Source organism: Mustela putorius, unplaced genomic scaffold, assembly GCF_011764305.1.
Source record: "Mustela putorius furo isolate JIRA1106 unplaced genomic scaffold, ASM1176430v1.1 tig00000224_pilon_pilon_pilon, whole genome shotgun sequence".
In the NCBI taxonomy this organism is placed as follows: domain Eukaryota; kingdom Metazoa; phylum Chordata; class Mammalia; order Carnivora; family Mustelidae; genus Mustela; species Mustela putorius.
This window is the reverse complement of record NW_025421321.1, coordinates 5,838,713-5,852,227: the sequence shown is the minus strand read 5'-3', so window position 1 is coordinate 5,852,227 and position 13,515 is coordinate 5,838,713. Positions and strand designations below refer to the sequence as shown.

The window sequence follows — 13,515 nt, the reverse complement described above, 5'->3', positions numbered from 1 at the left end:
AGACGCCATGCTTCCCAGACAACTAGGAAACCAGAATAAAGGTTTCAGTCGAGAGTGTTGGGTCACTGATCTTTTTCTCTTTCTTCTTGACTTTTCCTGCTGCTTGGATGACCTGGGAAGCCCACGGAGTCCTGCTGTAGGCTGACACAAGTTGGGGAGAAGGTGAGGTTTTGCCCTGGGCCAGACCCAAGCCCGGGACTGCCCCCCCCCTTCTCTCTCTGATCTCTGCCTGGGGAAGGATTCTTCTGTATTCTACCACAGCATGGAGGTAGCCAGTGGTACCCAGATGTTGAGAAGGGCCAACGGAGCAACACAGCTCCAGCGAAAGGCCAGGGTCAGCTTCTGAGTGATTGGAAATGGTAGCCTAACTTTCAGTTATTTAGATGCCATTTGGAGATTTCCAGAGCAATTTTCATAACCTCTCACAATAGCTTTTTTCCAGTATAATTATCTGTGGGTTAGAGGAATAGAGATTGTGGTACAAAGAGGAAATCCTTGCTGCGGAGCTCAGATGAATCCACCCTATTCTGTAGCAGGAAGACTGGTTATCTGACGTCCTGTCCCTCCGTCTGCTCCCTCCTGGGCAGTAAAATGGCCACACCATTTTATGCTTCGCGCTGCCTTTTTATAACAGATGCATGGTGTTCTGGACTCTTGGAAACAGACATTCTCCACTCCCGTAAGGAAGAGGGAACAGAAAACATTTCAAGGCAACATGTTTTCTGTCTTGGCCACTTAACATCATCCTCAGTCTCGCCCCAAAAAGTCAGTATTCACATTGATGTATGAAAGCAACTGCATCTAGATTACCTTAACCAAGAGACAGAGTCCCATAATTCAAGTCAAAAGTAACCAAAAACAGAATGAAAAACATATGGCAGAGAATGGAAATAGCACATCTATTAAAATACCTTCGCAATCTGCTTTATCTCTCCTTCCAGACATCCTGCCTAGAGTGGTTTCCTTCTTCTCTGCATCCTCTTCCCCCTTTCTTTAGGCAGCAGTCATGAAAAGCAGCCTTTGATGTGGGGCTAACCACTCACCCACCCCCCAGCTCTTCCGCCAAATTACAGGACTAGGCTGGAAGCCCAGGGCCTGCTGCAGAGACCCTGAAACAAGGCAGAAGGGGCCAGGTCCTCAGGCTGTGATTTGTCTTACATATTCTGTGGTAGGGAAGGGAGGTGGATTTGACCACACTACACGAACAATCTGCACTTCCTCACTTAGACACAGATGTGGGGGGTCGTGGAGCCCAGTGCAGGGCTCAATCTCATGACCCTGAGATCATGACCTGAGCCGAAATCAAGATTCAGATGCTTAACCTACTGAGCCACCCAGGAGCCCCTCATTTTTCTTTTATTTCACAAGGACTCACAGTATTAGTACAACTGATCTGGTAGGTAACCATTTCATTGGTTCTAGCATAAGAGATTATGTAGCGATCTGCAGAGAAAGAAGGGCGTCTGAGAGGCTGGTAGGAGGAAGGGAGGTACCCTGGGCACTGCGAGGGTTTAAGAGAAAGGAAATTCTGCAAATATGGTTTACAGCAGTGACTCTCTAAGGCTTTGATAGCAACCCACACTAGGAAGTGCATTTGTAAGTCCTAACCACAAATGACAAAGTGTGCCATGAAATAATTCTTATCCTCATGATGTGAGATGATTCTTTCTCTTTTGCTTTTTTCTTTCTTTTTAAGTCTCGTCAACATTATGTCATTGTTAGGAATATGCAGGTCTCAATCCATTACAAAGGTATCATGGCTCACTATGAAATTATGAAATGGACCCTCATTTAGACAACTTGCATTTAGCGCACACTCAAGCAAGGGAGAATTTCTTGTGAACTCACGGTTCTCATATGAACTTGGGGAGTGACAACAGAGAAGACAGGCACCCATTTTAGGAAAATGTCACAAAGGGAAATCAAGCTCCAAGGTCGGGTCTGGGGCTCTCAAATGCTCATCATCTCTGGAGGAAAGAAGCACCTGTGACTGGGGTGCCTGGGTGGCTCAGTCATTAAGCATCTGCCTTCGGCTCAGGTCAAGATCCAGGGTCTTGGGATCTGATCTCCACCGGTGTGGGGAGTCCCTGCTCAGCAGGGAGCCTGCTTCTCCCTCTCTCACTCTCACTGCTTGTGTGCCCTCTCTCGCTGTGTCTCTCTCTTTAAAAAAATAAGAAAAGAAAAAACACATATGACTTTAACTCAGTGGCCTGTATCTAGGCTACATCCTAGTACCTTATAAGAAATCCCACTTTGGAGTTTCTTATCTTCCCGGTGAAAGGAATAAAAATGTCTGAGGTTTCAGGAAGCTTCTCCACATTGAATAATCCCTCTACAGGGTTATGTTTCCAGCTAAGGCAGCTCCCACAGGGACCTCGGTGCATGTAACTGAAGCCTGGGGTTCAGAGGCTGGATCTCTATTAGAGCTGCTGACCTGGTGTGCTCAGTAAAAGCAACTCTCTTTCCCTTTCAGGTGGCCCAGTTTGGACCATAATTTCTACAGTCAGCCCAAGATGGATGATGATGATGATGATGATGATGATGATTATGTCACAAAACCATAGAGTCTATGTGTTTATTCACCACTGATTTCTAACTTGTGATGTATACTTTAAGTGTATTTAAAGTGTCAGAATAATGCAAATGGGTACCTGCTTCTAAAGTTCAAGGTCACGGTGGTCATGACCTGTCATGTGGAAGTGTACCTGCGGCATTCTCCTCAGTTCTGCCCACCTGAAGGCCCTGAGCCCTTCCTACCATCACAGCCCCTGAGCCGGCCTCAAGGGAAGGAGGGAATATGCGGTATATTTTAGGGACAGCCCTGTGCCCCCCGAGGTGAGTTCAACAACCATAGATTTGGGAGTCTTGCTGAGCTGTGGCTACCTCATCTTCCCCAAACTGCCATGAGTTCCCAACATCTAGTCTCCTCCTACAATGCTGCTGCTTCTTTTACCCACAGAAGGCTTCCACCTCGCATCCTTGCCTCCCCAGTGGAGTAGGGCTGTGTCCTGAACTGTCTCATTTTCGGGGTCATGGAACTGCTTGCCAGCTACCTCCAGACCCTGAGAGGTGGAAACTATCAGAGGCCACCAGCCCTACTTGGGGGTCTGCCCATGATTTCCTTGTGTGGCTGACGCGTGGTCTCACCAGCCCTGTCTCTTTGCCTCCTGGTGCTCTGCTGCTTGCTGACATTTCCATAGTCCTTGTTGTTGAGACCTGGGCCACCTCCCTTCCTGTCCTAGGTCATCTGTGTCATGGGTGGGGTGTGCCTCCCTGGAGCATGCTGAACTCGGTCCCCCTGGCTGGCCCAGCACCTGTGGGGTGTCAATAGGCTCTTCTTCACCTGCCCTCTGACTGTGGGGCATCCTGGCTCCAGGTTTACCCTGAACTGCCTGGGCCCCTCATCTCCATGGGTTGGGTTCAGCCTGTCTTCATGCAAGGCTTTCATTTCCACTTGGCAACCTACTTTTATCAAATGTCTGTGGTTTCTTGAAAGTCAATAATATGCTTGAGGACGAGGTGAGACTGATTATTTTTAAGAGAAAATGACTAGAGTGAAGTCTTTGGCATCCTACATCTCAGGGAAGCGGGGCAGCAGGAGGCGAACCTTCCTGTTTCATGTCCTATACAAAACCCAAATCTGGGCCCCAATCTTCCCATTTTCCCTTCATTACAGCAAAGGAAAAAAGTTTTGATAAATACTAAAGACCTTGCTACGTACTGCATTAGGGTGATGGTCAAGAAATCAGCTGGGATTCAGATCCCAGGTCTGCTGCTTTGTAACTGGTACATGGAATCACGGCTTCCTGAACCTGTTCACACCCTAATGTCCAGAATATATGAAGGGATTTCACAGATATGATTAAGTTAAGGGTTTTGAGATGGGGACATTATCCCAGCTTATCCAAGTGAGCCCAGTGTAATCATAAGAGTCCTTATAAGGGGAAGAGGAAGCAGGAGAGTCAGACTCAAAGAGAGATTGAAGATGTTACATCGTTGGCTTTGAAGGTGGAGAGAAGGGCCATGAACAGGTGGATATAGGCGGCCTCCAGAAGCTAGAAGAGGTAAAGGAACAGATTTCTCCCCTCGGATCTCCAGAAGGAGCACACAGCCCTGCAGAAACCCAGATTTTAGCCTAGTGAGACCCACATCAGACTCCCAACCTCCAGAACCATGAGATCATAAATTTGCATTGCTTTCAGACAATAAACTTAGGGTAATTTGTTACATCAGCAAGAAGAAACATACACGTCAACTTTCATCTGAATTTCAATTTGTTTTCTCCTCTGTAAACTGCCCACACCACGTGGTTGTTGTGAAGACAGGACAACATGAAGCAAGTCAGATGCAGTGTCTGCTCTCCCGCACATGGTATGTGCTCAATTAATGGTTACTGTTACTATTATTATTGCCTTGTTCAATCCTTACAAGTACTTTAAGAAGTTATTGGGCCCATTTTACAGACGGGGTTTCAGAAGTTGCAATCTTGCCTGAGTTCCTTGCAAGGGGCAGAGTTATAAGCCAAGCAAAGTTAGCCTGACTCCCCAGCACCTGCCCTCCTCCCTTAACAAAATGCAGGTGTACTGAGAGTTTTTGCAAGGACATACAAGCTGTGGACCCGGAGAACTAGACTTAACCCCTACCATGAACGCTTGACGATGGCTAATGGCATGAATTACAGTGAAAGCGTTTCTTTTTCTTTTTTTTTTTTTAATATTTTATTTATTCATTTGATAGAGAGAGAGATCACACATAGGCAGTCAGGCAGGCAGAGAGAGAGGAAGAAGCAGGCCCTCCGTGGAGCAGAGAGCCCGATGCGGGGCTCGATCCCAGGACCCTGGGATCATGACCTGAGCCGAAGGCAGAGGCCCTAACCCACTGAGCCACCCAGGCGCCCCAGTGAAAGCGTTTCTAAGCATCCAAATGAAATACATAAAATGGGGCTATGGAGACTCCATCCTTTAACACACACTTATGAAGCACCTACTGTATACCACCTACTGTTACAGATGATGGGGCTACCTCAGTGAACAAAACAGAGCCTCTGCTTTCAATGAAGCTCATGTGGTATTAGGGGAGAGACAAACACCAATATCCATGGCCCTTTGTGGGTGTGTATATGTGTGAGATGATAAGGGTTTTGCAATGAACGTAAATCAGGGGCGCCTGGGTAGCTCAGTCTGTTAAGCATCTGACTTTAGGCTTAGGTCATGATCTCAGGGCCCTGGGATCAAGCCCTGTATGGAGCCCTGGGTCAGGCTCCTCAATCGGCAGGGAGTCTGCTCCTCCCTCTACCTCTGGCCCTCCCCGACTCCTCCTTTCTCTCAAATACATAAAAATGCATTAAAAAGACTTTTTTTAAAAAAAGAAAAAAAAGTAAATCAGGGCAACAAGCTAGAGAGTATAAATTTTAGATGGGCTGTTCAGGGGTGGCACTGGAATTGGTGGGAAGGAGGTGTGTGATTTTCTGGGAGGAGCACCTGATCCATTGGTGGCATCAGCAAGTGCAAAAGCCCTGGGGTGGGGCAGCTGCTTGGCACAGTTGTGGAAAGGCAGGGTAACTGGAGCATCCTCCATGGGGGCAAGGAAGGCAGGAGATGAGGTCAGATTTCAGGGCTCGGCTCATGCCAGGCTCTATAGGTTAAGTAGCAAGAGGATTTTATTTTGATTTGGGAAGCCACCAGAGGGTTTTGGGTAGGCAAGGGATATGGCCTAATTTAAGTTACAAAAAAAGATAAATTTTAAAAAGAGGCTCGTGGTCCAAGTGAGCTCATGCTGGCCTCGGGAGCTGCCTGAGCTGCTCCTGCCGGAGGCTGGCGGAGGTTTGCAGACGTTTCCCAGGAAACAGTGAAGTGCCGCATTCGAAAGTAGAAACAGCTCAGGGCGGGCTGCCAGGATCCTGCCTGAGCTCATTCACAGCCAGACTGGAGGTTCGCTACTGCGACTTGTTTATAATGGTGTCTGAAGGGTTTATCAATACTTCTATCCGAATTCGATTCTTTAACTGATGTTGAACACACCACTGTGAATTTTCAAATCTTCTGGCTTGTTGAGAATTCTCTTTTATTGAGAAGATGCTCAGTCTGCCCTCCTTGCTGCCCTCTGAGTTCTCCATCTGAGCGTATTTTAGACATGACATTGTGAACATCTCTTCCCTCACCTGGAGGATGGCCCATCCTGGTTAATTTGAGCAACACACATTAGCAAAACTGTTCATTGGATTTTTATATTTTCAACTTGCAGGAGTAGAGAGAGGGGTGCCTTAAAGGAGTCTGTCTCAGGCACTTTGAAAAATCTCTGGGCTTTCTTGACATTGCTTGCATATCACTCTTTTTTTCACAGGACCTAACTGGAGAGTCTCGTTGACCTCTGTTGATTTACGGATTGGAAGGGCATAATAACTGGTTTGTTATTCAGTGCAAATAAAGTCAGGATTGTAAAGTAAGGAGAAGGTTCCTCTCCTCACCCACTTTTTGTTCACAAATTATATTTAAAGTGAGCAGAATTGTTGTTGTTTCCCAATAAATTAACCATGAGATTCTGAAGAAGGAACCTCATGTCTAGAATTCATTTAGCATCTCCAAACCTCTTTCCCTTCCCTCAACACACACACCAGACACTTACACACACGTGCTCTCATCACCCACATACCACGCAGACTGTGGTGAATAAGAACTTCCAAATCAAAGAATTTACTCCTTAAGGATATATTATCATCAAATATTAGTGTTTATTGCCCAATGAAAATCCCATTTAAAGAGGCATTATTTGAATCATGAGTTATGCCCTTGTGCTGTGTATCAAGGATGAAAAAGTACTATTAAACTTGTTTCCAAGCCAATATCACAGAAGGGAAAAGTACTAGCCAACAAGGAAAACTTCTGGCTCCCTTCCTATGTATCTTAACACTTCTTACTCCTGAATTAAACACTGCAATTTAGTCCAGCAAATATTTATTAGGTACCTGCTGTGTGCAAGGCACCGTGTTAGCCTTCAGGGTCTGACTAAGGAGATCAACACCTTTCCCATGTTCTTGTGCAGGTGCTGGAAATAAAGGAAGAATTTTAAAGAGAAAAATAATGGGTAAGTGGAAAGCCTTCACTCATTTTATTTTAAAGATTTTATTGATTTTCGCGCACGAGAGAGAGCTAGCTCTAGTAGGAAGGGAGAGGTGCAGAGGGAGAAGCAGGCTCCCCGATGCAGGGCTCGATCCCAGGACCCCAGGATTATGACCTGAGCTAAAGGCAGATGCTTAACCTACTGAGCCACCCAGCCTCCCCTCCCTCACTCATCTTTAAGATGAGTTTCTTTCTCTATAGCGGGGACTTTTCTAGCAATCTCGGGTGGGATTCCTGTCAGTCCTGGCTCTGTACTGCCTGGGTTCCGATCCCAGATTCCCCACCTGTTGGTTCTGAGCACTTTACTTCTCAGCACCTGGCTGTCCTCACCTCTAAGCCACAAACCAGAAGCACTCCTCCCGCAGCTGCTCCCCGGATCACATGGGTGGTACTCACAACAAGCCAACACACAGCAAGCCCCCAACATCAGCTCCTAGCACCCCTCTAGCCCAGAGCTTCATTCTGTTTTAAGGCTGGAATTGAAATTAGTCCCAATTCAGATTCTTGGCAGAGAGGTTTGTATTTCTTTTTTTACTTTCGGGAGCCAGTATACCTCTTCCTCATTTTCTCTTAAAGATTTTATTTATTTATTTGACAGAGAGCGTGAGAGGTCACAAGCACAGGTGTAGCGGCAGGCAGAAGGAGAGGGAGAAGCAGCCTCCCCTGCTGAGCAGGGAGCCCCATTTGGGGCTCAATCCCAGAACTAGGAGATGGTGACCTGGGCTGAAGGCAGACACTTAACCTGCTGAGCCACCCAGGCACCCCAGGACACATCTTCATTTCCTCTTACAAAATTCGGGTTTATAGAAATATTCAAAGAAAACATAAAGAAGCATTGTCCTTAAATCATTACTGTGACGTCTCATTGCCCAACACACATGTTTAGCTCATCAGGGACCATAGGACACACCCTTCAGTCTGAGGGTGAATCCCATTTATTTTCATCTCCTTATCGGTGTCTACTTTCATAATTCCTTACTTCCTTTGGCTCCATACACTTGTCAGTACAAACTTTTCCCCCATATATCTTTCCTATAGGAACACCTCCCACCATTCCCACAGGGTGCGTGCCTGCCATTCAGACCACACTACACTGTCCATTGCCTATGGCCTGATGACTGCTCTTTTGTTATTCTAATGCCAACTGGAGAGTCTCCATAGCCAGACCCCTTTAAGCTTGGTTGAACTTTTTGCCTTGCGTAGCAGTGTTCTAAGCCAGTTTCCTTCCCTGAAAATAGGGATAATGCCTGTAGGGTGGCTGGGGATATTATTTGAACTAATACTAGTTCCCAGAGAGAGTGTTCATTCAATAGATTGTAGCTATTGTTTTTTATAAAGCTACCCTCTGGTTGTTTATTTATAGTTTTTATAATCAGCAGCAAAAATTACAGTGCTTTATTTTGCATGGAATTTTGCAATTAAAAAAAAAAGCCCACGATTAGTCTCTGTGTAGGAATTTAGCAAACTATTTTATTTTATTTTTTTAATTTTTTTTTAAGATTTTATTTATTTATTTGACAGACAGAGATCACAAGCAGGCAGAGAGGCAGGCAGAGAGAGGGGAAGGGAAGCAGGCTCCCTGCCGAGCAGAGAGCCCGATGCGGGGCTCGATCTCAGGACCCTGGGATCATGACCCGAGCCGAAGGCAGAGGCTTTAACCCACTGAGCCACCCAGGCGCCCCTAGCAAACTATTTTAAATGTAGGGAAAATATTGGGGCACCTGGGTGGCTCAGTAGGTTAAAGCCTCTGCCTTTGGCTCAGGTCATGATCCCAGGGTCCTGGGATCAAGCCCCACATCGGGCTCTCTGCTCAGCGGGGAGCCTGCTTCCTCCTCTCTCTCTCTCTGCCTGCCTCTCTGCCTTCTTGTGATCTCTGTCAAATAAATAAATTTTTAAAAAATTGAAAAATATTTATAAAATGTAGGGAAAATATAAAATTACAAGTAATCTTATCCCACAGAAACAACAACTTTGTATATTTTGGTGTATTTTTTCAATACATATGTATACATGTATATTACACAGTGAAGATCCTATATTATAAATATAGCTTTGTGTTTAAAAATTAAAAATTCTTTGCAACCTTTATTTCCAATGATTATACGTATTTCAAACAATGGCTGTATCACAATTTTTTAACCACCCTGTACTCGAGCAGTTTTACTGTTTCTCATTTTAATTAGACACATATGTTGTCATATACCCCTTCGTGCCTTCCTATTAGCCAGTTTGTCTTACTACAAGGGATATGAATTAGAGAGAAATAGAATAATCAACATCACGGATTTTCCTTTTTTGTGTTCATGCTAAACCATGAACTAACATTTTGAAATTTGCCTAGATTTATCAGCCATAACGGAGCCCAGGCCGAAAGCACTCTGGTGCCTTTTGCTTAAGGTTAAAATAGATTACCGCCCCCCTCACCTCCCTCCTCAGATACCCCTACTCATTCATGCTGATTAGACGGTCCCGGGCAAGGAAAGAAGGCTCATTTCCTAAAAACCAAAATGAAATTCTTGCACTTTCTCCTTAAAATCTAGTTATACATGCCTTCTTGGTAAAGCACATGGAGTATATTTTATGAGTCGTTGGCTTGGTATGGTTTCACTTCAGTGTAACTTTTCAGTATTACTTTTTAACTGTAACCAAACTCTTCTGTTAGAATGAATTGTTATTCCTCTTCTCTCTGTTTAAAATTTATCTTTTAAATTCAACAAAGTCCGGAATTACAAACATGTACTCAGAGTTAAAATTGATTTTTGCAAGCTTACACTTAAGATAATTAATGATATTTATGAAATACAGCTGTCAAATATCAAATTGTTCAGGACTTATGTTAGTTCCTTTTTATTTTTCATCCTTGTTTTGGTGTATTGGAGACTAAATGATAAAAGGCTGATGAATCAGTGATAATGAAAAAAATCAGTAAAATAAGTTTGTGGGGGTCATGTAGGTCAAGGCACAAAATGGTTATGTAATTTTTGCTATGCAACAGATCCCATTAATAGTGTAGAAGTTAGCAGATTGTACTTTAAAACTAGTTATATTCTGATAAAAATTGCTTATCTAAATCTCAGTTTATGTTTTTTAACATCCCATCAGTGTTATTCCCAACTATTATGGGTCTTTTAGTATTCTGGCTAAATGAAAGAAGTTACAATGTCATATAAAGATAACTAATTTTCAAAGAATTAACATTTGAATAAGAAGTAGATTATTACCAAATAAACTGATTATATATATATATATATATATATATATATATTTCTTTCTTAATTATAATTTGTAGTTCCCCATGTAATTTGCTTTTGGATTCATCTTAAAACACAGCAATCTGGGCAATATAATGAGAATTTTTTGCCCACCCTTGTAAAGTGAGTATTAAATTAATGGTTTGTCTTAAAATCAAGGACCTCTTAGAATCAAGAAATGGTTAAACAATAAATGTAGTAAGACTACACATAATTTTGCATTTTCTTCTCTCTGTTGGTCTGTATTTTCTATGGTGAGCATGTACTTGTACAGTAAGAAAAAATAAAAGAAAATATAAACATTATGAATATAATTTCAACCTTCTTGAATGGTGTTAAAAACAAGACAACAGGGCCCAAATGGAGTCACTTACACTAAACTCTGTGTCAGCATACAGACCTGACTTCATTATAATTCTGGTCTTTTCCAGAAATGGAATTTTGAACCAGTCAGCTAGGAATCACCTGATCAGCGTTAGGTCATCTGCCTGAGAGACTCCTGCCATTCTCTCAAGGAAAGTGACCTTGCAATAACCAGTCCACTTTTTTGTCTGGTGTAACTTCCTTGTTCTTGTCCCGTTCTCTCTATGAAAGTTTTCCATTTTGCACAGCACCTCAGAGCTCCTTTCTGCTGCTGGACGAAATGCTGCCCAATTCATGAATCCTTGACTAGAATCAGTCATATCTTCCCTATTTACTCAGTTGAATTTTGGTTTTGTTGACAGTGGGGAGAGGATGATTGATTGATTGATTGATTGATTTAAAGATTTTATTTATCTGTCAGAGAAAGAGAGAGAGAGCACAAGCAGGGGGAGAAGGAGAAGGAGAAGCAGGCTCCGCACTGAGCAGAGAGCCTGACATGGGGCTTAATCCCAGGACCCCTGGGATCATGACCTGAGCTGGAGGCAGACACCTAACTGACTGAGCCACCCTGTGCTCTGGGAGAGGACAATTTAAACTCAGTTTCATGGCCACCTATTTTAAATATGAAATATTTTAGATACCAGTAGATAGTGTGTTAAGAGTTATGAGATTACAGAGAGAACTATGACATGGTCTAGCCTCAGGGATCTGGAACCAATGGAGAGCTCTGGAAGCCCTAAATGGGGTGATGAACTCTAATAGTGCAAAATAGAGATTGAAGGAGCAGTCAGGGAATTTTTTAGGAGAGATGATGCAACTCTTCGTGGAGGTTATACATTGAAATATTTTCTTAATATTAGACAAGACAAGACAAACATCATCATGTGAGTTGAGGAGTGGGCTCCTTCATTAAAAACAAAAACGCCGGGTTCCTGGGGGGCTCAGTGGTTAAGCCTCTGCCTTCAGCTCGGGTCATAACCTCAGAGTCCTGGGACCAAACCCCTCATTGGGCTCTCTGCTCAGCAGGGAGCCTGCCCCCTCTTCTCCTCTGCCTGCCTCTCTGCCTGCTTGTGATCTCTCTCTGTGTCAAATAAAAAAAAATAAAAAAATTTTAAAAAACTCCTGTAAGATTGGGTGGGGCTCAAAATGTAATATATTTGGTGATAGCACAGGTTATGAACCTAGCAATAAAACAAAATTCAAATAACATTCCTCAAGAAACAAACAGAATAAGAACAAACCTATAAGAACAAGTACGTGATAAAACGACATCAGTCAATCAAGCCAATAACGCAGGTGTTGATACTATCTTTTGACCTCAGAATTATATAAACATAACTGATCTATTTTATATATTTATTAGATTGGACCTGATATGGTGCCTTGCAGAGAGTAGGTCTAGAGGACGTTCTTATGAATGATACCTATTATCGTAACACGTCATCCTATCGGAATTAATAGTATTACGCAATTGGCCCTACAATTACTCAGTCCTGTGCCTTTGCTCATATCCTGCTCTAGAAATTAGTAAACTATTAATGCATTTCCTTTAAACACACAACATCTATCCGTCCTTTTGAACCATGAGCCGGAACGAGTCATCTTGTAGAAACATACTTTCCCAGCACAAGCAGACCCGCCAGTAATTTGTCTTCTTACCCCCAGGTCAGCCAGAAATTCTGTCAGGGAGCAAAAGCTCCCAAGCACTGTGGTTTCCCACCTTCCAATGTTCTTTTTATAATTTTTTTCCTCCTAAAAACAAAGCTTTCTGGGGTTCACAACTCAGTGTCATTGCTGATTCGCACTCAGAGAGGGTCAGGTGAACGAAGGGTACTCTCCAGGTGCTTCCTATTCCCGGAGGCACCTGTTGTAGCATTGCAGAGGGCAGGTTCTATCACCACCTGCCCCCCACCCCCCACCCGGAAGCCATGGGGCAGGAACTGACTGCAGCAGGAGCCCCCTGCCTGGGCCACCTGGGTCTGTGCTTGGGGTCTGCAAGTCCACAGTGCCAGAGAGCTCCCTCCCAGGGTACAAAGGCTGACAGCTGGCCTCGAAGCCCATGCAGATGCAGGGAAGGAAGGTTGGCCAGAGAAAGGAGGAAGCTTACCTGTCCTGTCTTCTGCCCTCCAGCCGGACCAAAGAGGACAGCGGCAGTGCAGGGCCAAGCACTCTGTGTATGCAGCTGCTGGCCAGCTGCCGCCTCTTGTCAGCAGGGCTATAAATAAGGTGCTGTCCAGAGCTCTGGAGATAAGAACCCAGCCCCTTGCTCCCGAGAGCCTTTTAAGGTATCCAAATTAAAGGAGCCTCGGCCCCCAGATGGGTAGGGGCTGCCAGCTCCCCATGTGGCCTGCCTGCCTCAAGGACATCGCAGGCCTCACACATATTCCAGCTATCCCAAACAGCAGGGGAAGGGGAAAACCACAGCGCTGGGAAGGGATCTCACTTGATCACACAAGTGGCAGAGCCTCTGGGCGGGCTGCCCATGGCTTCACTGCAGGGAGCCCCTCAGATTAGGAGGCTGGCACTGAGGCACAGAAAGGGGAGGAACCTTCCCCCAGGCCCACACAGGGCCTCTGTGGTGTGGTGTGCATTTTCAAAACAGCCTCTTGGAAGGAGCACGCTGACCTACCCAGGCTTCAGGGCATTTGTTTGGGTGAAAAAGATACCAGGGAAGATTCTAAGGGATTGGCTGCATGCTGGACATCAGGGAAGCTGGGAGTGGAATGGACTTGGAGGTGCCCATTCTCCCCATTCTCCCCACTCATGCATGATTGCGGGGATTT

At 44.6% G+C, this 13,515-nt stretch overlaps 1 protein-coding gene across 4 annotated transcripts in view; it reads right to left on the bottom strand.

Annotated features, from left to right (window-relative positions):
- Nucleotides 1–12,969, bottom strand: part of FHL2 (four and a half LIM domains 2) — a 67,648-nt gene extending 54,679 nt beyond the window's left edge. For 2 of the 4 annotated variants that reach the window (XM_004764369.3, XM_004764370.3), the window contains exon 1: nt 12,840–12,934. The gene's annotated coding sequence lies outside the window, so the exon portion shown is untranslated. Of the gene's footprint in view, nt 1–12,839 lie in introns of all 4 variants that reach the window. The other 2 variants (XM_004764371.3, XM_004764368.3) reach the window with 2 other exon arrangements.
- Between the last annotated feature and the right edge of the window lie 546 nt (nt 12,970–13,515).